This window comes from Ascaphus truei, chromosome 4 (assembly GCF_040206685.1).
Source record: "Ascaphus truei isolate aAscTru1 chromosome 4, aAscTru1.hap1, whole genome shotgun sequence".
Classification (NCBI taxonomy): domain Eukaryota; kingdom Metazoa; phylum Chordata; class Amphibia; order Anura; family Ascaphidae; genus Ascaphus; species Ascaphus truei.
In genome coordinates this window covers 372,623,000-372,637,403 of record NC_134486.1, presented here as the reverse complement: position 1 = coordinate 372,637,403, position 14,404 = coordinate 372,623,000, and positions in this window count along the sequence as shown.

The window sequence follows — 14,404 nt, the reverse complement described above, 5'->3', positions numbered from 1 at the left end:
TCGAACTTTATGCCAAGTGGTATGTAGCCTACTGTATACTGAACAATTTGAACGAAGCAATTTTAGATGCTCTTTGGAAGCAGTAAAAAAGCAAGTTTAATATAATGTTATTTGCAGGGTGCAATAAGGAACAGCGCGAGGACCCCAATTCCTCCCAATACAATATATATATACTGAAATGTTCCAGCACTCACTGACTATTGGAAAAAATGTCAAAAACGGAGTATGCCAAAATATGAATTTAATGAAGATAGCAAAATATACAATAAACCTGGATTAATGTCACAAATACACAAAAATGGACCCTAGGGATAATGATGTGGGGTGAAATATGAATATACTGCTGCAGAATTGAAGAAAGTGAAAGACACAATAAATGGACTATTAACGCATCTGAAGACTGGGGACTGGAGAAATTAGTCACTGAAATGTGAAAAACCATGAAATGAAAGATATCTCTTTTTAAATTATTTGTTTGGGGGGTGGGAGGGTACTCTGTAGGGAAGAACCAGAGTTGTTTTGCTGTGCATTTTACAATGTAATATTATTGGTTTCACGCATTAATATACTGCTATTGTTTTCCTCCTTGTTTTGCATGTTTTCCACTTGAATACTTTCTTCGTGCAGCAGCCAGGGACACAGAACATCAGTATTGTATCATTTAGGTAACAACTTCCTTCTTTGCGGTCAAGATCCTACACACGTGCAATAATTAAATGGAACGAATATGCGTTCCATTTAATAAGCATACAGCATGCATGCGCAGAGGTGCTCATACAGAACACCACAGTCTTAAAGTAATGCTTCTTTTTCTTGGTTATTTTACAGGTGGGACTTCACAAGATACAGCTTGGACATGTTGGTGGAAGATTGGATTTTTTTTGGAAGTCTGTTATTTATGTTCTTCTATAAAGTGATATAGACGTACTAAAACATTTGGCGATGTACACTACAGTACTGTACATATGTTTCTGTCATTTATTGTAATAAATATGTCTTATTTGGTATATTTAGTTTCATAGCATTGAAAGAGTGTATGGGAAGAAGAGGTGGTAGTGTCTTAAAAAAAGAAATGGATGCTTTTTTTAATACAGTACTAAACAGAATACACATTACATCAAAATACTGTACATTGAATTTAGCGTACACACTAGTTCCAGCTATCGAAGACAAAAAGTTGCAATTCATAAGGCTACTCTTTAGATATGTATAATCCTAATCAATTACCACATAAATAATAATACTATATGCTGTGTGCATATAATGCTGTGTATATATTTAAATCCTCTAGTGTAATTAAGTGAACTACTGTAACATATAATTTTCCTACTATATTTACAAATATAAATGGTTCCCATAACAGTGTGATCTAATCCTTATGCCAATGTGGGATATTACAAAATATAGTAACAAATGTATAGCTCAAATAATATATTAACCAACCAATATACAGTATAGGTAGCAAATACTAATTAGATACTCCTGGTGCAGCACTCTGTACTTGCCCTCCAAAGTGATTAAAAGTCCAAATAGAATGCACTGCTCTGTAGTATTAATTGATGATAACAAACATACAAACAGACCAAACAAAAACCAATACATGATATTCCCTTTTTATGCCAATCTTATTGGCACAACGTGTTTGAATAAGGCAGCACTAAGCCAACCAGAGAGCTGCCTGAGGAGTGCACGGAGTAGTGATCTGCCAGAGTCTTGGCATGCAAACCCGGTGAAACGCACTGAAGCACACACGGAAGAGATGGAGTAATCATGGTGAAGCGCCTTAGGCATAAAAAGCGTAGTGTGTTTCCCCCACTTCATTAGGGGTTCATTATTGAAGTGAAACTTCTTTAGTGGCACCTATTCTCATGGGGCAAAACTGGAGCGAAGGAGACGAAAATGAAACGGAAGTGACGTAACTCCCCCTCCCGCCTCCCCCCCCCACGCCTGCTGTGACATGCGGCGGCGATAGCCGGCGCCGCTCCTAACGGCGGCCGCAATACCCACCCCACCCACCGCCCCCCCCTACCCGCTGTGAGATGGCCGCCGTTACCCCTAGACGTGCGCAGAGCTTCCGGTACTGTGGGTGTACCAAGATGGCGAAAGCCTCGCAAGTCCTCCGGCTGTGAGGAGGAGCCGCTGCTCAGCCTCTCTCCTCCCTCTTGCTTCCCCTTCCCCGAGTCCCGCTGACTGAGTGCCGCCGGTGCCGGAGGAGGAGAGGAGCCCCAGGATCATGATGGCCGCTGCGCTGTCAGCATGTGCCGCGCATGCGCGCACAGACGTTATCGTGCGCTCCTGGCTCCTGCTCCGGTAACGCAGGAAGCGGGGGGTTTGAGCGCGCCACTTCCCACGCAGCACTGCCGGAGGGGGGGCTCTTAATCACGGTATCAGCCCCTCACATACGGCGGGCCCGGTGCGGCCGCGTCTCCGTGGGGGAGGAGGGGAGGAGAGGAGAGAAGGAGAGGAGGGGATGATGAGGGGAGAGGGGGAGGGGAGGAGGGGGGGGGAGAGACTCAGACAGAGCCGCAGCTCCGCCTAGGGTGGGGGGGGAGTCAGTAGAGAGGGGGCAGGACACAGAAAGAGAGAGACACACACACACATATACACATATACACACACACAATGACTGACACACACACACACACACACACACTGACTGACACACATACACACACTGACTGACACACATATTGACTGACACACATACATACATACATACACACACACTCACTGACTGACACACATACACACACACTGACTGACACACATACACACACACTGACTCACACACATACACACACACACTGACTCACACACATACACACACACTGACTCACACACATACACACACTGACTCACACACATACACACACACACACTGACTCACACACATACACACACACACTGACTCACACACATACACACACACTGACTGACACATACACTGACTGACACACATACACACACACACTGACTGACACACATACACCCACACACACTGACTGACACACACACACACACTGACTGACACACATACACACACACACACACACACTGACTGACACACACACACACACACACACACACACACACTGACTGACACACATACACACACACACACTGACACACACTGACACACACACACTGACACGCACGCACACTGACACGCACACACACTGACACACATACGCACGCACACTGACTGACACACATACGCACGCACACTGACTGACACACATACGCACGCACACTGACTGACACACATACGCACACTGACCGACAGAGAGACATTCACACAACACAGAGAGAGAGAGACATACACTGACACACACACACACACACACATTGACTGACACACACACACACACACACACACACACACACACACACACACACACACACACACACACACACACACACACACACACACACACACACACACACACACACTGACTAACACACACTGACACACACACACACTGACTGACACACTGACACACACACACTGACACACACACACTGAAACACACACACTGACACACACACACTGACTGACACACATGCACACACTGACTGACACACATGCACACACTGACTGACACACATGCACACACTGACTGACACACATGCACACACTGACTGACACACATGCACACAGTGACCGACACACATACACACAGTGACCGACACACATACACACAGTGACCGACACACACACAAACAAACACACATACATACTCTCTGACTGACACACATACATACTCACTGACTGACACACATACACACACTGACTGACACATACACTGACTGACACGTGTGCCGAGCACACGCGTTATAAGTAAATTTCTGTGACAAAAGTCAAAGAAGTTTCACTTACTATGTGCGTGCACAGCACACACAGCTTTTTTTAACGTGTCTTCTGATCATGATATTATTTTATTGTATGTACTGTACTAATAAAATCTTTTTTTATGAGGTAGCCCCCTCTTGATCCTTATTTCATTGCATTGGATGGTGCTCCGTTTTTTTCACTATTTCTGCTCCTTTTTGTGAGTGAGACCTTTTTATTGATTTCTAATATATGTATATTGACATATTATACTATATTGTCTCTTCTTTTTCTCCCCTTTCTCTCATTTTTTGTCATTTGTGTGTTGGTCTTTGTTTGGTCTGTTTGTAATAGTGAATGTATACTTATTGGCCAGTAATGCCCTTTTCTGAGGGGATTATTACTATTATAGGCTAAATGTAGGCTTATTTTTAATTATTCATAAAAAAGATAGACACTTTTGTAGTGTAACGGATGTGCTCTCCACAAACCGGGACCGGACCGCGGGGCTGAGGCAGGGATGTGAATACACCGACCTTAGACCACGAAGCCGGTTCGGGGTTGCTCAGTCTGTAGTCAATCGTAGCCGGTTCGGCGTTGGAGAAGGCAGGGTAATCCATGGACAAGCTGGGGTCAGAGTTGGAGACGTCAGAGTAATCGATATCCAGGCTGCGGTTCAGCCACAGGTAAGCTGTTGCGAAGCGCTTCAGCGTAGCAGCTGAAGCACGGGAATGGCCTCAGCATGAGGAGAGGGATCGGCCCATGATAAAGGTCTCTGCAAAGGGAGAATGCAGACTGGCCTAGGAACACAGCAGGGTAGCACTGGGAGACCAGCGCTTCAGCACAGGAACCAGGAAGCAGACCTCTGCCAGGAGGGAATGCGGCAGGTCTCAGGAACAAGGCAAGGCTAGCACTAGGGATCCAGTGCTTCAGTACAGGAACCAGGAAGCAGACCTCTGCCAGGAGGGAATGCGGCAGGTCTCAGGAACAAGGCAAGGCTAGCACTGGGGATCCAGCGCATCAGCACAGGAACCAGGAAGCAGACCTCTGCCAGGAGGGAATGCAGCAGGTCTCAGGAACAAGGCAAGGCTAGCACTAGGGATCCAGTGCTTCAGTACAGGAACCAGGAAGCAGACCTCTGCCAGGAGGAAAAAAAAAAAAACCTCTCTGCAGGGAAAGAGAATCAGCGGGCACTGCAAGCAAGGAATGAAGGCTGGACTGTGCTAAACAAAAATGCTTTTATTTAATCCATGAGCAAAAAATGTAGGATAAAAAGGGGGACAGGATCCCCTGTGTGCTCTAACGCGTTTCACCCTAATAGGGCTTTGTTTTTGTTTAGCACAGTCCAGCCTTCATTCCTTGCTTGCAGTGCCCGCTGATTCTCTTTCCCTGCAGAGAGGCTTTTTTGTTCAATTACATCAACAGCTTGGAGCACGCCTATCCGGATGATTACTTCATGGAGTAAGTGACTTTTATTTCAACCTCCCAGGGGATATAGCCATTTATGCGGGGTTCATGCTCATAGGGGTCCGTTTTTGATCGAAAGACCAGCTCCGGTCAACCCTGTCCCCATCACTAGGCTTGTCGTCAACTAGGGGTTAAGATAGGTTGTTTATATGGTATACTATTACCCAGCTAACTCCTTTGTATCCGGAGCTGTTTTGCATTTATTACATGAACTTTATACTTTTGGATTCACACTCTGCAGCACACATTTGTTTGGGGGGGGGGGCATCCTCACCAATTGTTCTCCTCTGCCAGGAGGGAATGCAGCAGGTCTCAGGAACAAGGAAAGGCTAGCACTGGGGATCCAGCGCATCAGCACAGGAACCAGGAAGCAGACCTCTGCCAGGAGGGAATGCAGCAGGTCTCAGGAACAAGGAAAGGCTAGCACTGGGGATCCAGCGCATCAGCACAGGAACCAGGAAGCAGACCTCTGCCAGGAGGGAATGCAGCAGGTCTCAGGAACAAGGAAAGGCTAGCACTGGGGATCCAGCGCATCAGCACAGGAACCAGGAAGCAGACCTCTGCCAGGAGGGAATGCAGCAGGTCTCAGGAACAAGGCAAAGCTAAGGCAGGAGTGTTTGTGGCAAACAGTTACATCCAAGTGAATCTTGGTTTATGCTCAGCAATGAGGAACGGGGAGAACCCAGTATAAGAAGGGCAGATAGCCAATCCAAAGACAGGGGTGTGTGGGAATTCCTCCAATGACAGAGCAGAGAGACAGAGCTGCAGTGATTGCACGCACAGGTGAAAGTGCTTGCAGATCCAAGGGGAGGTCTGTCTGAGAGCTCACCAACTCTGCAGGAGTGAGCTCCAGCGAAACCCAGGAACGGATTCCTTACATGTATACAAGTACACATTTTTTGTCATATTGATTTTTATCAGCATGATCATCTACATTCTTTTACTGCACATGTTTATTAAATGGAAATTGTACATGCACACAGCCCCCTCTATATACACACATACTCTGCAGCCACCCTCTATACACACAAACACACACACACACACACACACACACACACACACACACACACACACACACACACACACACACACACACACACACACACACACACACACACACACACACAGACACACACACACACACACACTCTGCAGCCCACCTCTATACACACAAACACACACACACTGCAGCCCCCCTACACACACTGCAGCCCCCTCTACACCCACAAAACACACACTGAAGACACACACAGAGCAGCCCCTCTAAAACCACAAACATACACTGCAGACCCTTGTAAACCCACAAAACTGCAGACACACACACCAAAACACACTCTGCAGCCCTCCTCCACCCTCTACACCCACTAAAGACACACACACACACACACACACACACACACACACACACACACACACACACACACACACACACACACATACACACACACTGCAGTCTCCTCTAAACCCTCAAAACACACTGCAGACACACACACACACACACACACACACCAACAAAACAGACTGCTGCCCCCTCTACATCTACAAAACACACACCAGCAGCCCCACCTCTACACCCACTACAGCCACCCTGTAAACCCACACACTGCAGACACAGATACACACAAACACACACCCCAACAACACACTCTGCACCCCTCCTCCACCCACAAAACACACACTGAAGACACACTGCAGCTCCCCCTCTACACCCACAAAACACACACCAACAAGACACACACAACAAAACTCTCTGCTGCACCCCTCTAGACCCCAAAAAACACTCAGTAGACAGACATAGACACACACACACACCTTTCTCCTCATTCTCCTGTGCGGTGCTCTCTGCAGGCAGGGTGGGGGAGGAGTCAGTGCCTTGCTGCTTCCTCCTGTCCAATCAGCTCCCCTGACTGAGAGCTACTTTCACTCTATGTGGATGAGAACTGAAAGCTGATTGGCTGAAAAACTTGTCAGGGTGCCAAAAATTCTGGGCCATTACTGAATGGATGATGCCCGGAATTTTAACCAATCAGAGAGCAGGGATTTCAATAATGCCCGGAATTTAACAGCTTTAGCCTATAATACAGAGTAGCACATTCTTTTGGATGTTTGGACTGGGTTAAATCTGTACCCATAACACAGCAGATACAGTACATATGTCATGGTAACAGCTTTAACTTTTGTCCTAAACTTTCTGGGTCACTTTAATGGTAATTTAACGTGAGACTCACATATGAGTTTAGACATTTGCCTTCCAGAGATTATTAATTACTTGAGATATGTCTCTGCCACAAAATCTCTCATTATAGATTTTATATAATTTCTTACAGCAAATGGAGCTAAACACTGTTTTAATATTCATGGGAAAAGTATGACTTTCATCATAGCCCTTGCTGGTTAGTAGTTAAAAATATCCTTAGCTGGGCTGCTAATTGGAAGTATGCTACATGACGTCTGTCATTTCTGCTGAGGTGGCTCTGATTGACAGGCAGCATCCAACAGTGTTTTGTCAGTATCAATATCAAATAGTCATAGATTCAGGTGAACATGCAGTTAACAGTGAAAAAACTTTACAATTGTGTATGTATATATATTTAGAAGCAGGAACGAAGAAGGTGTTTTTATCATGTTCTAATAATGGATTTTTTTCAATTTGCCTGTGCCCTCCAGCCCTTTGTTTTTTTCCTTATTTTCCTTATTTTATCTCTTCTCTATGTTGCTCCAACAAATGTTCTGATTTAATCCTCCCATATTACTTTTGCTAGTCGTCTTGGTCTTTTTATATCCCCTGAAACCTAGTCGAGTTCCATCTATGTTCAATGATGCTCCTCTCTTCTTGTGATACTGTATGTCTGTCTCCCTGCCATTTTAATTTCTTCGCCCTTGTGATGATGTAACAGACTTTAGTTTTGTTTGGTTTCAAACCCACTCGTTCTTTCTCATGTCTCTTCAGGTAATACCCAGCATAGTGACTTGAGTGAGATCTCCATCATTGAGTTGTCTGAAACTTCTAAATTGTTTTTGCCGTTAGGGTTCAAGTCGCACATCTACAGATGAGCACAGGCAGGAGACACTGGTCAAACACTTACTTTGAAGCACAGTGGAAGGTTGCCTTGTAAGATTGTCTTGTTTCTTTCAAAAGCACTCTGTCCCATCTTCATTCTCCTAATGATTTAATACAAAAGGTTTTCATCTATTTATACTTGCAGTCCACGGTACTGTAGACAGTCTTTGACTTCTAGTTCTATCCCATTTATTTTAATCTTTTTAGAGTTGACACATTTGTTGAACATCACTTTGTATCTTGCGGAGATTGACACGGAGGCCACACTTTTTACTTTCTTAGGTGACTCCTCTGATTTATTGTTGGAGGTCTTCTGGACTTGTTGCAAAAACAATAATATCTTTATCAAATCACAGATTACTTACTGTAAGTATTCTACTGATTTTATTTTTGTTAAATAAACCATGACACGGTGTAATATGTCATATGTTGTTGTTCATCTGAGGTTGTATTTACCTAATTTTTAGACCTTCTAAGGAACTGATGATTGTTATTATGTCCTGATATGTAAAACCATGGAATTCAAATAGGGTATACTTTATTTTTCACATGACTGTATATATATAAATATTTATATGGTTACTAATAGTTGGTTGCTGCTGGCTCAAATTTTTTTGTTATGTAATAATATTTACTTAATAAATAATACCAGTAGAACCTTACTCTGTTCTCCACTCCCCTGGCTGGGGCCTGGCGTGGGCTCTACTTTACTGTCTATGTCTATTATATTATAGCAGTATATTAAAAATAACAACACAGTCAATCAGTTCCAGGAGGGTTAAACTTATATATAATTTAGCATTATTAGCTTATCTTATTTCTTATTTATAAATAATTTTTGTACCCAGTGGGCCAGCCAGTTCCACCAGCAACAACAGCACAACCAAGAAGTCAAGAGGAACACTGTACGAAACGAAAGCAGTGAGAGTGACTTATATAGTATCCACTGCAGCTCTCTCTGCAGCGCTCTCTCTCTCTCTCTCTCTCTCTCTCTCTCTCTCTCTCTCTCTCTCTCTCTCTCTCTCTCTCTCTCTCTCTCTCTCTCTCTCTCTCTCTCTCTCATATAGACTGAGATAGGATGATCTTTTTCTTCTGTGTATTTGCTACCGTTGACTAGTGTTTTATATAGTTTGTTAATATTGTCAAGTAACTGTTGTTCTCTCACTGTTACTACCATGATAAATACCACTGTCCAGTGTCCACAGTTCAAACACACCACTCTACCAACTATTTAATATCCCAGTAGTATAACTAATAATAACTGTATACCACTAACAGTAGTATAATTGTGGTTGATGATAAAGTTAAAACAGTGAAAGGTGGTGCTTCTACTCAAAGTCAAAGCAACAAGAATCATCTGAGGGACAATGACACTGAAACGCATTCCTAATCCCACTGTAGAAGGTCGTAATAGAGAATGACCCTCCAGTTTTAAAGATAATTAAATTGGGAGTGGGAAGTTCAAGTCAACCCAGGGATAGTACTAAAATTGAGAATGTGAAGAAGAAGAACATTGAGAATGGGAATGAAACAGTCTAAGGAAAAGTCAGTTGTGACACTGCCAGTGCCAGTTGCTGTTACTGCTGCCAATACGTAATCTGCATAAGGCACTTCATTCTTGTCACATTCATCAGCATTGATGAGTTCCACACAAGCTCTGCCATTGATAGTACAAGACTAAAGAGCTGTTAAGGGAGCCAGATGAAGAAAAGGGAGAGTCACAGGGATATGATGACTGAAAAGTAGAGTGGGGGACTTTATGCTGATTACTCTATTCAAATTATCACATGTTGGGAAAGATGATTCTGATGAGGATGTTTTGAGAGACAGGTATTTGGAAATTGATTTGGAAAGTGGTGGTGGTGGTGGCGATGATGATACTGTGATAATTGTAAAATATTGTGAAAAAGTAGTAACATGCCTATATATTCACTATTTAAATGTAACCAAACATCATCAACATCAACACACATACATTGACACCCTCCTCCTTCTCATCACCCTCTTTTGTTATGCAGTCTATGCTAGTTCTACAGCATATGACATCAGGATCATTGACCATTGAACCATGTTTTTACCCACCACATGCACCACAATGACAAACACAATCTATTCTGGCCCAAGTCCACTGTGGCAAGTGAGTAGGAGCAGGAAGCTAAACATCTAATTTAAATGCACACAGAGTCCTACTATGTTCTGTAACTTTTATTGGAGGGGTATACAGAAGGTATAAAATAACTGGCAGGCAACATTTGTGGGGAGAAGGTAAAAAAAGAATGCTTTTCTGTGGGAACAGTGAAAGATATACGTCTTCTCACTATTGCTGCTAGTTGGAAAAGAAAGCATGCTTTCCTGTTCAGGCAGAACAAGTCATGGGATATACCAACTAACAGGGGGAGAATAGTTATAGCTCAACTAGGTGAAAAAAGGGACATTGGCAAGGCAACTGGCTGAGAAGCCAAACAGGGAAAGTTAAATGTGTTGCAACATTACACTGAGGAATAATGGCTGCCTCAGAAGAGGGAACATACTGTAAACATACAGAGAGGTTCCAGGACACTCCATGTCTGGTATCAGTAGATACCACTGTAGCCCTATTTCCCCTAGAACACAGGAAGACTACTAATGCTGTGTGTAACCTGTTGGCTCGCATGGCCTGAGCCTCTGCAACGGAGAGTCTGGGGCGATATGTATATGTTACTCCTTACCAGATGCAGCACCTCCATCTGCGATGGCTCCCAGCAGAGCGGGAGTTGTTCCTCGCAGGACACCAATATAATGCTACACACAATATTTATAATAACAACATATATTTACTAAAGATAGTCATCAACCTCATATGCATGTACTGTACATCTCACATAATCCTCCCACTAGAGACAATCCTAGCCAAAGCGTCTTGCAGGACGCGACCCTCCACCGTGTTTCCCACACCGTGTCCAATGTCCCACACCAAAACCCCAAGTGTGCGGTGACCGCACGGCCACTATAGTGAAAATGTCATAGTTGGTGCACTTTGGTGTAGGGTTACCTGCAGAGCGCTCCTGCACTCGGACCAGCAGACAAATCTTCACAAAGGATCCGCAGATGCGATGCCTTCCGCGACGTCCCTCTGGGGCGATCCCACCCCGGTAGATATGAATGTCTCTGTAAAGGTTTGGTCCCAAACCTCTGATAAAGAACTGCAGCGACCACTGAATCCCTGACTTTGCACGCTACTTGGGCAGGTTCCTATTCTAGGGCCTGTCCCTACAGCATCCACAAGCTGTATGTGACTCAGGGGCCTATCTGGGGCCTATGGGGGTTTCTGACCTAGTGTAGAGACAACTTGCCTCTCTACACACACAGCTCCTACCTCTTCCCCTTCCTGGTCTTGACTCACTCAACGTGCTCCCCTGCGCAACCTCCTATCTCCTTCCTGCAGAGTCCCTATCACCCTATTGGCTCCCTGGCATCATATGGTCTCCCTAGCGCTCATGGGACGTGTAGTCCCATCCTCCAGCCCTCCTCCCATTGGTCCGGGCTTCGCACGATACCGAAGCCACTTCCTGCGCATGCGCTATTCTCCTCAAGCGCCGTCGCCTACCAAATTCACTGCACATGCGCCAATATAAAAATGGTGGCGCCCTGAGCGTTCGGACCGCCGTGGAGCCTCCTATGCACTGGAGCACTCCCTGCATGCTCTGCAACCCTCCCTGACTCTCCCATAGCAGCGGAGGTGAAGGCAAACCTGGGGGACCTGGCTACATCCTCCCCCCTGTAGAAGCCAACGGTCCCGCTTTGAACAACATAACAATTACTCAACCATAACGTCATACAAAGGTTATATAACGAAAATGCAGTATATACATACAACTTATCACGTCTTATCAGCTCTATATAAGATTATACATTTCACTGAACATTACAATGACAGATTTCACTTTATTACGGGCCCACTGCTGAGCCTCATAATGGGGTGCCCCAAACTGATCATAGGTCATCCTCATTGGAGGCTGCCCAACTGTTTGGCTCCGGTGGAGCTGTTCCTCTGTCTCTCCCTTGGGAGAGTAATTAACATACCTGAGGTGCAGCCTCTTCCCTTGAGGGGAGTAATGTCTCTGAACAGTCTCTGTAAGGCACAAAACATGGGCTTTGTGGATCCAGGGGCTGACTCTCTCGAGTCATCCACTGAGGTGTTTGGTTACAGGACCCTTTACCCGTAGCTCCTCCGGGAGAGGCCTGTTGCTCTCGGGGGTCCCTTTGAGAGGGTCCCACCATAGGATCTTCAGAGGTGGTATCAGTTACAGTCTCTTGACCAACCTCGGGTGAGTTTAGCTCACCATCCAGTGGAGTAGCCTGTATTTCTGGCTCATCTTCCCCAACTTACGGAATGGGGAGTAAATGATTTCTATGCCATACCTTTACCCGGCCCTCAGAATCTTTGATGCGGTAGACCGGGAGGCAAGGCATCTGGAACTCCACTTCATAGACACCATCTCGCCAACGGTCGGCTAATTTATGTTTTCCCAGTACTCCCAAGTTGCAGAGAAGTACAGCATCACCAGGACGGATCTCACAGTGTTTGACCTTGTGGTCATAATGTCTCTTGTTCCCAGCATTCAGTTTTTCAGTAGACTTTTCAGCCTGTGGATATGCTTGTTGCAAGCTCTCTTGAAGTTGCCTTACATATTTGAAGTGCTTGGCGTTTTGAACTCCATCAGTGGATACTCTCAATTGTATATCCACCGGTAGCCGTGCTTCTCGCCCGAACATAAGAAAATACGGAGAAAAGCCAGTGGACTCATGGCGAGTGCAATTGTACTCGTGCACCAGAGTTTCCACATGTCGACTTTACTCTGTCTTTTGCGTCCCAGTTAGGGTACCCAACATATCCAGCAAGGTCCTATTAAATCGCTCAGGCAAGGCATCACCTTCGGGGTGATAAGGGGTAGTTCGGGACTTGGTGATGTTCAGAATCTTGAACAATTCTCGAATTAGTTTGCTCTCAAAATCTCGGCCATGGTCAGAATGCAGTCTATTGGGTAGACCATAAGGCACAAAGTACTTTTCCCAGAGGATCTTGGCTACTGTAATGGCTTTCTGGTCTTTAGTATGGAAAACCTGAGCATATCTAGTGTAATGGTCCGTGATTACCAGCACATTACATATTCCTCGTGCGTCGGGTTAAATACACAGAAAATCCATGCACACTAAGTCCATAGGGCCCGAGCTCTTCAGATGTCCCATGGGGGCCACTCGGGTCGGGAGGGTCTTGCGTTGAATGCACCTGACACACCGTCGACAATGGCGTTCTACTGCCTCCTGCATTTTTGGCCAAAAAAAAAAAACGGTCTCGCACGAGTCCGAAGGTCTTATCGATGCCCAGATGTCCACGCTCATCATGTAGCACTCTCAGAACCATATATTGTAGGTTCCTGGGGAGAACCAGTTGTCGCCTGCTTGGGTGATTGTAGTATCTTACCACTCTATAGAGCAGTCCATAGCTTATCTCGAACGTGTCAGCTTCTCTCATAAGAACGGCAACTACGTCGCTAGGAGCACGTTTTAGCAGAGCAGGCTTGTTCTTCTGAATAGCATGATAGAAGGCACCTTCTACAGGGTCACGAATCTGATATTGAACCATGTCTTTCCAAGATATGATCTTGTCTGGAGTGATGTGCATTCCACTGGGATCACTGTATGCGGCAGGGATTGCTTTAGACTGACACCCTAGGGAATCTAAATGATTTCTATGCCATACCTTTACCCGGCCCTCAGAATCTTTGATGCGGTAGACCGGGAGGCAAGGCATCTGGAACTCCACTTCATAGACACCATCTCGCCAACGGTTGGCTAATTTATGTTTTCCCAGTACTCCCAAGTTGCAGAGAAGTACAGCATCACCAGGACGGATCTCACAGTGTTTGACCTTGTGGTCATAATGTCTCTTGTTCCCAGCATTCAGTTTTTCAGTAGACTTTTCAGCCTGTGGATATGCTTGTTGCAAGCTCTCTTGAAGTTGCCTTACATATTTGAAGTGCTTGGCGTTTTGAACTCCATCA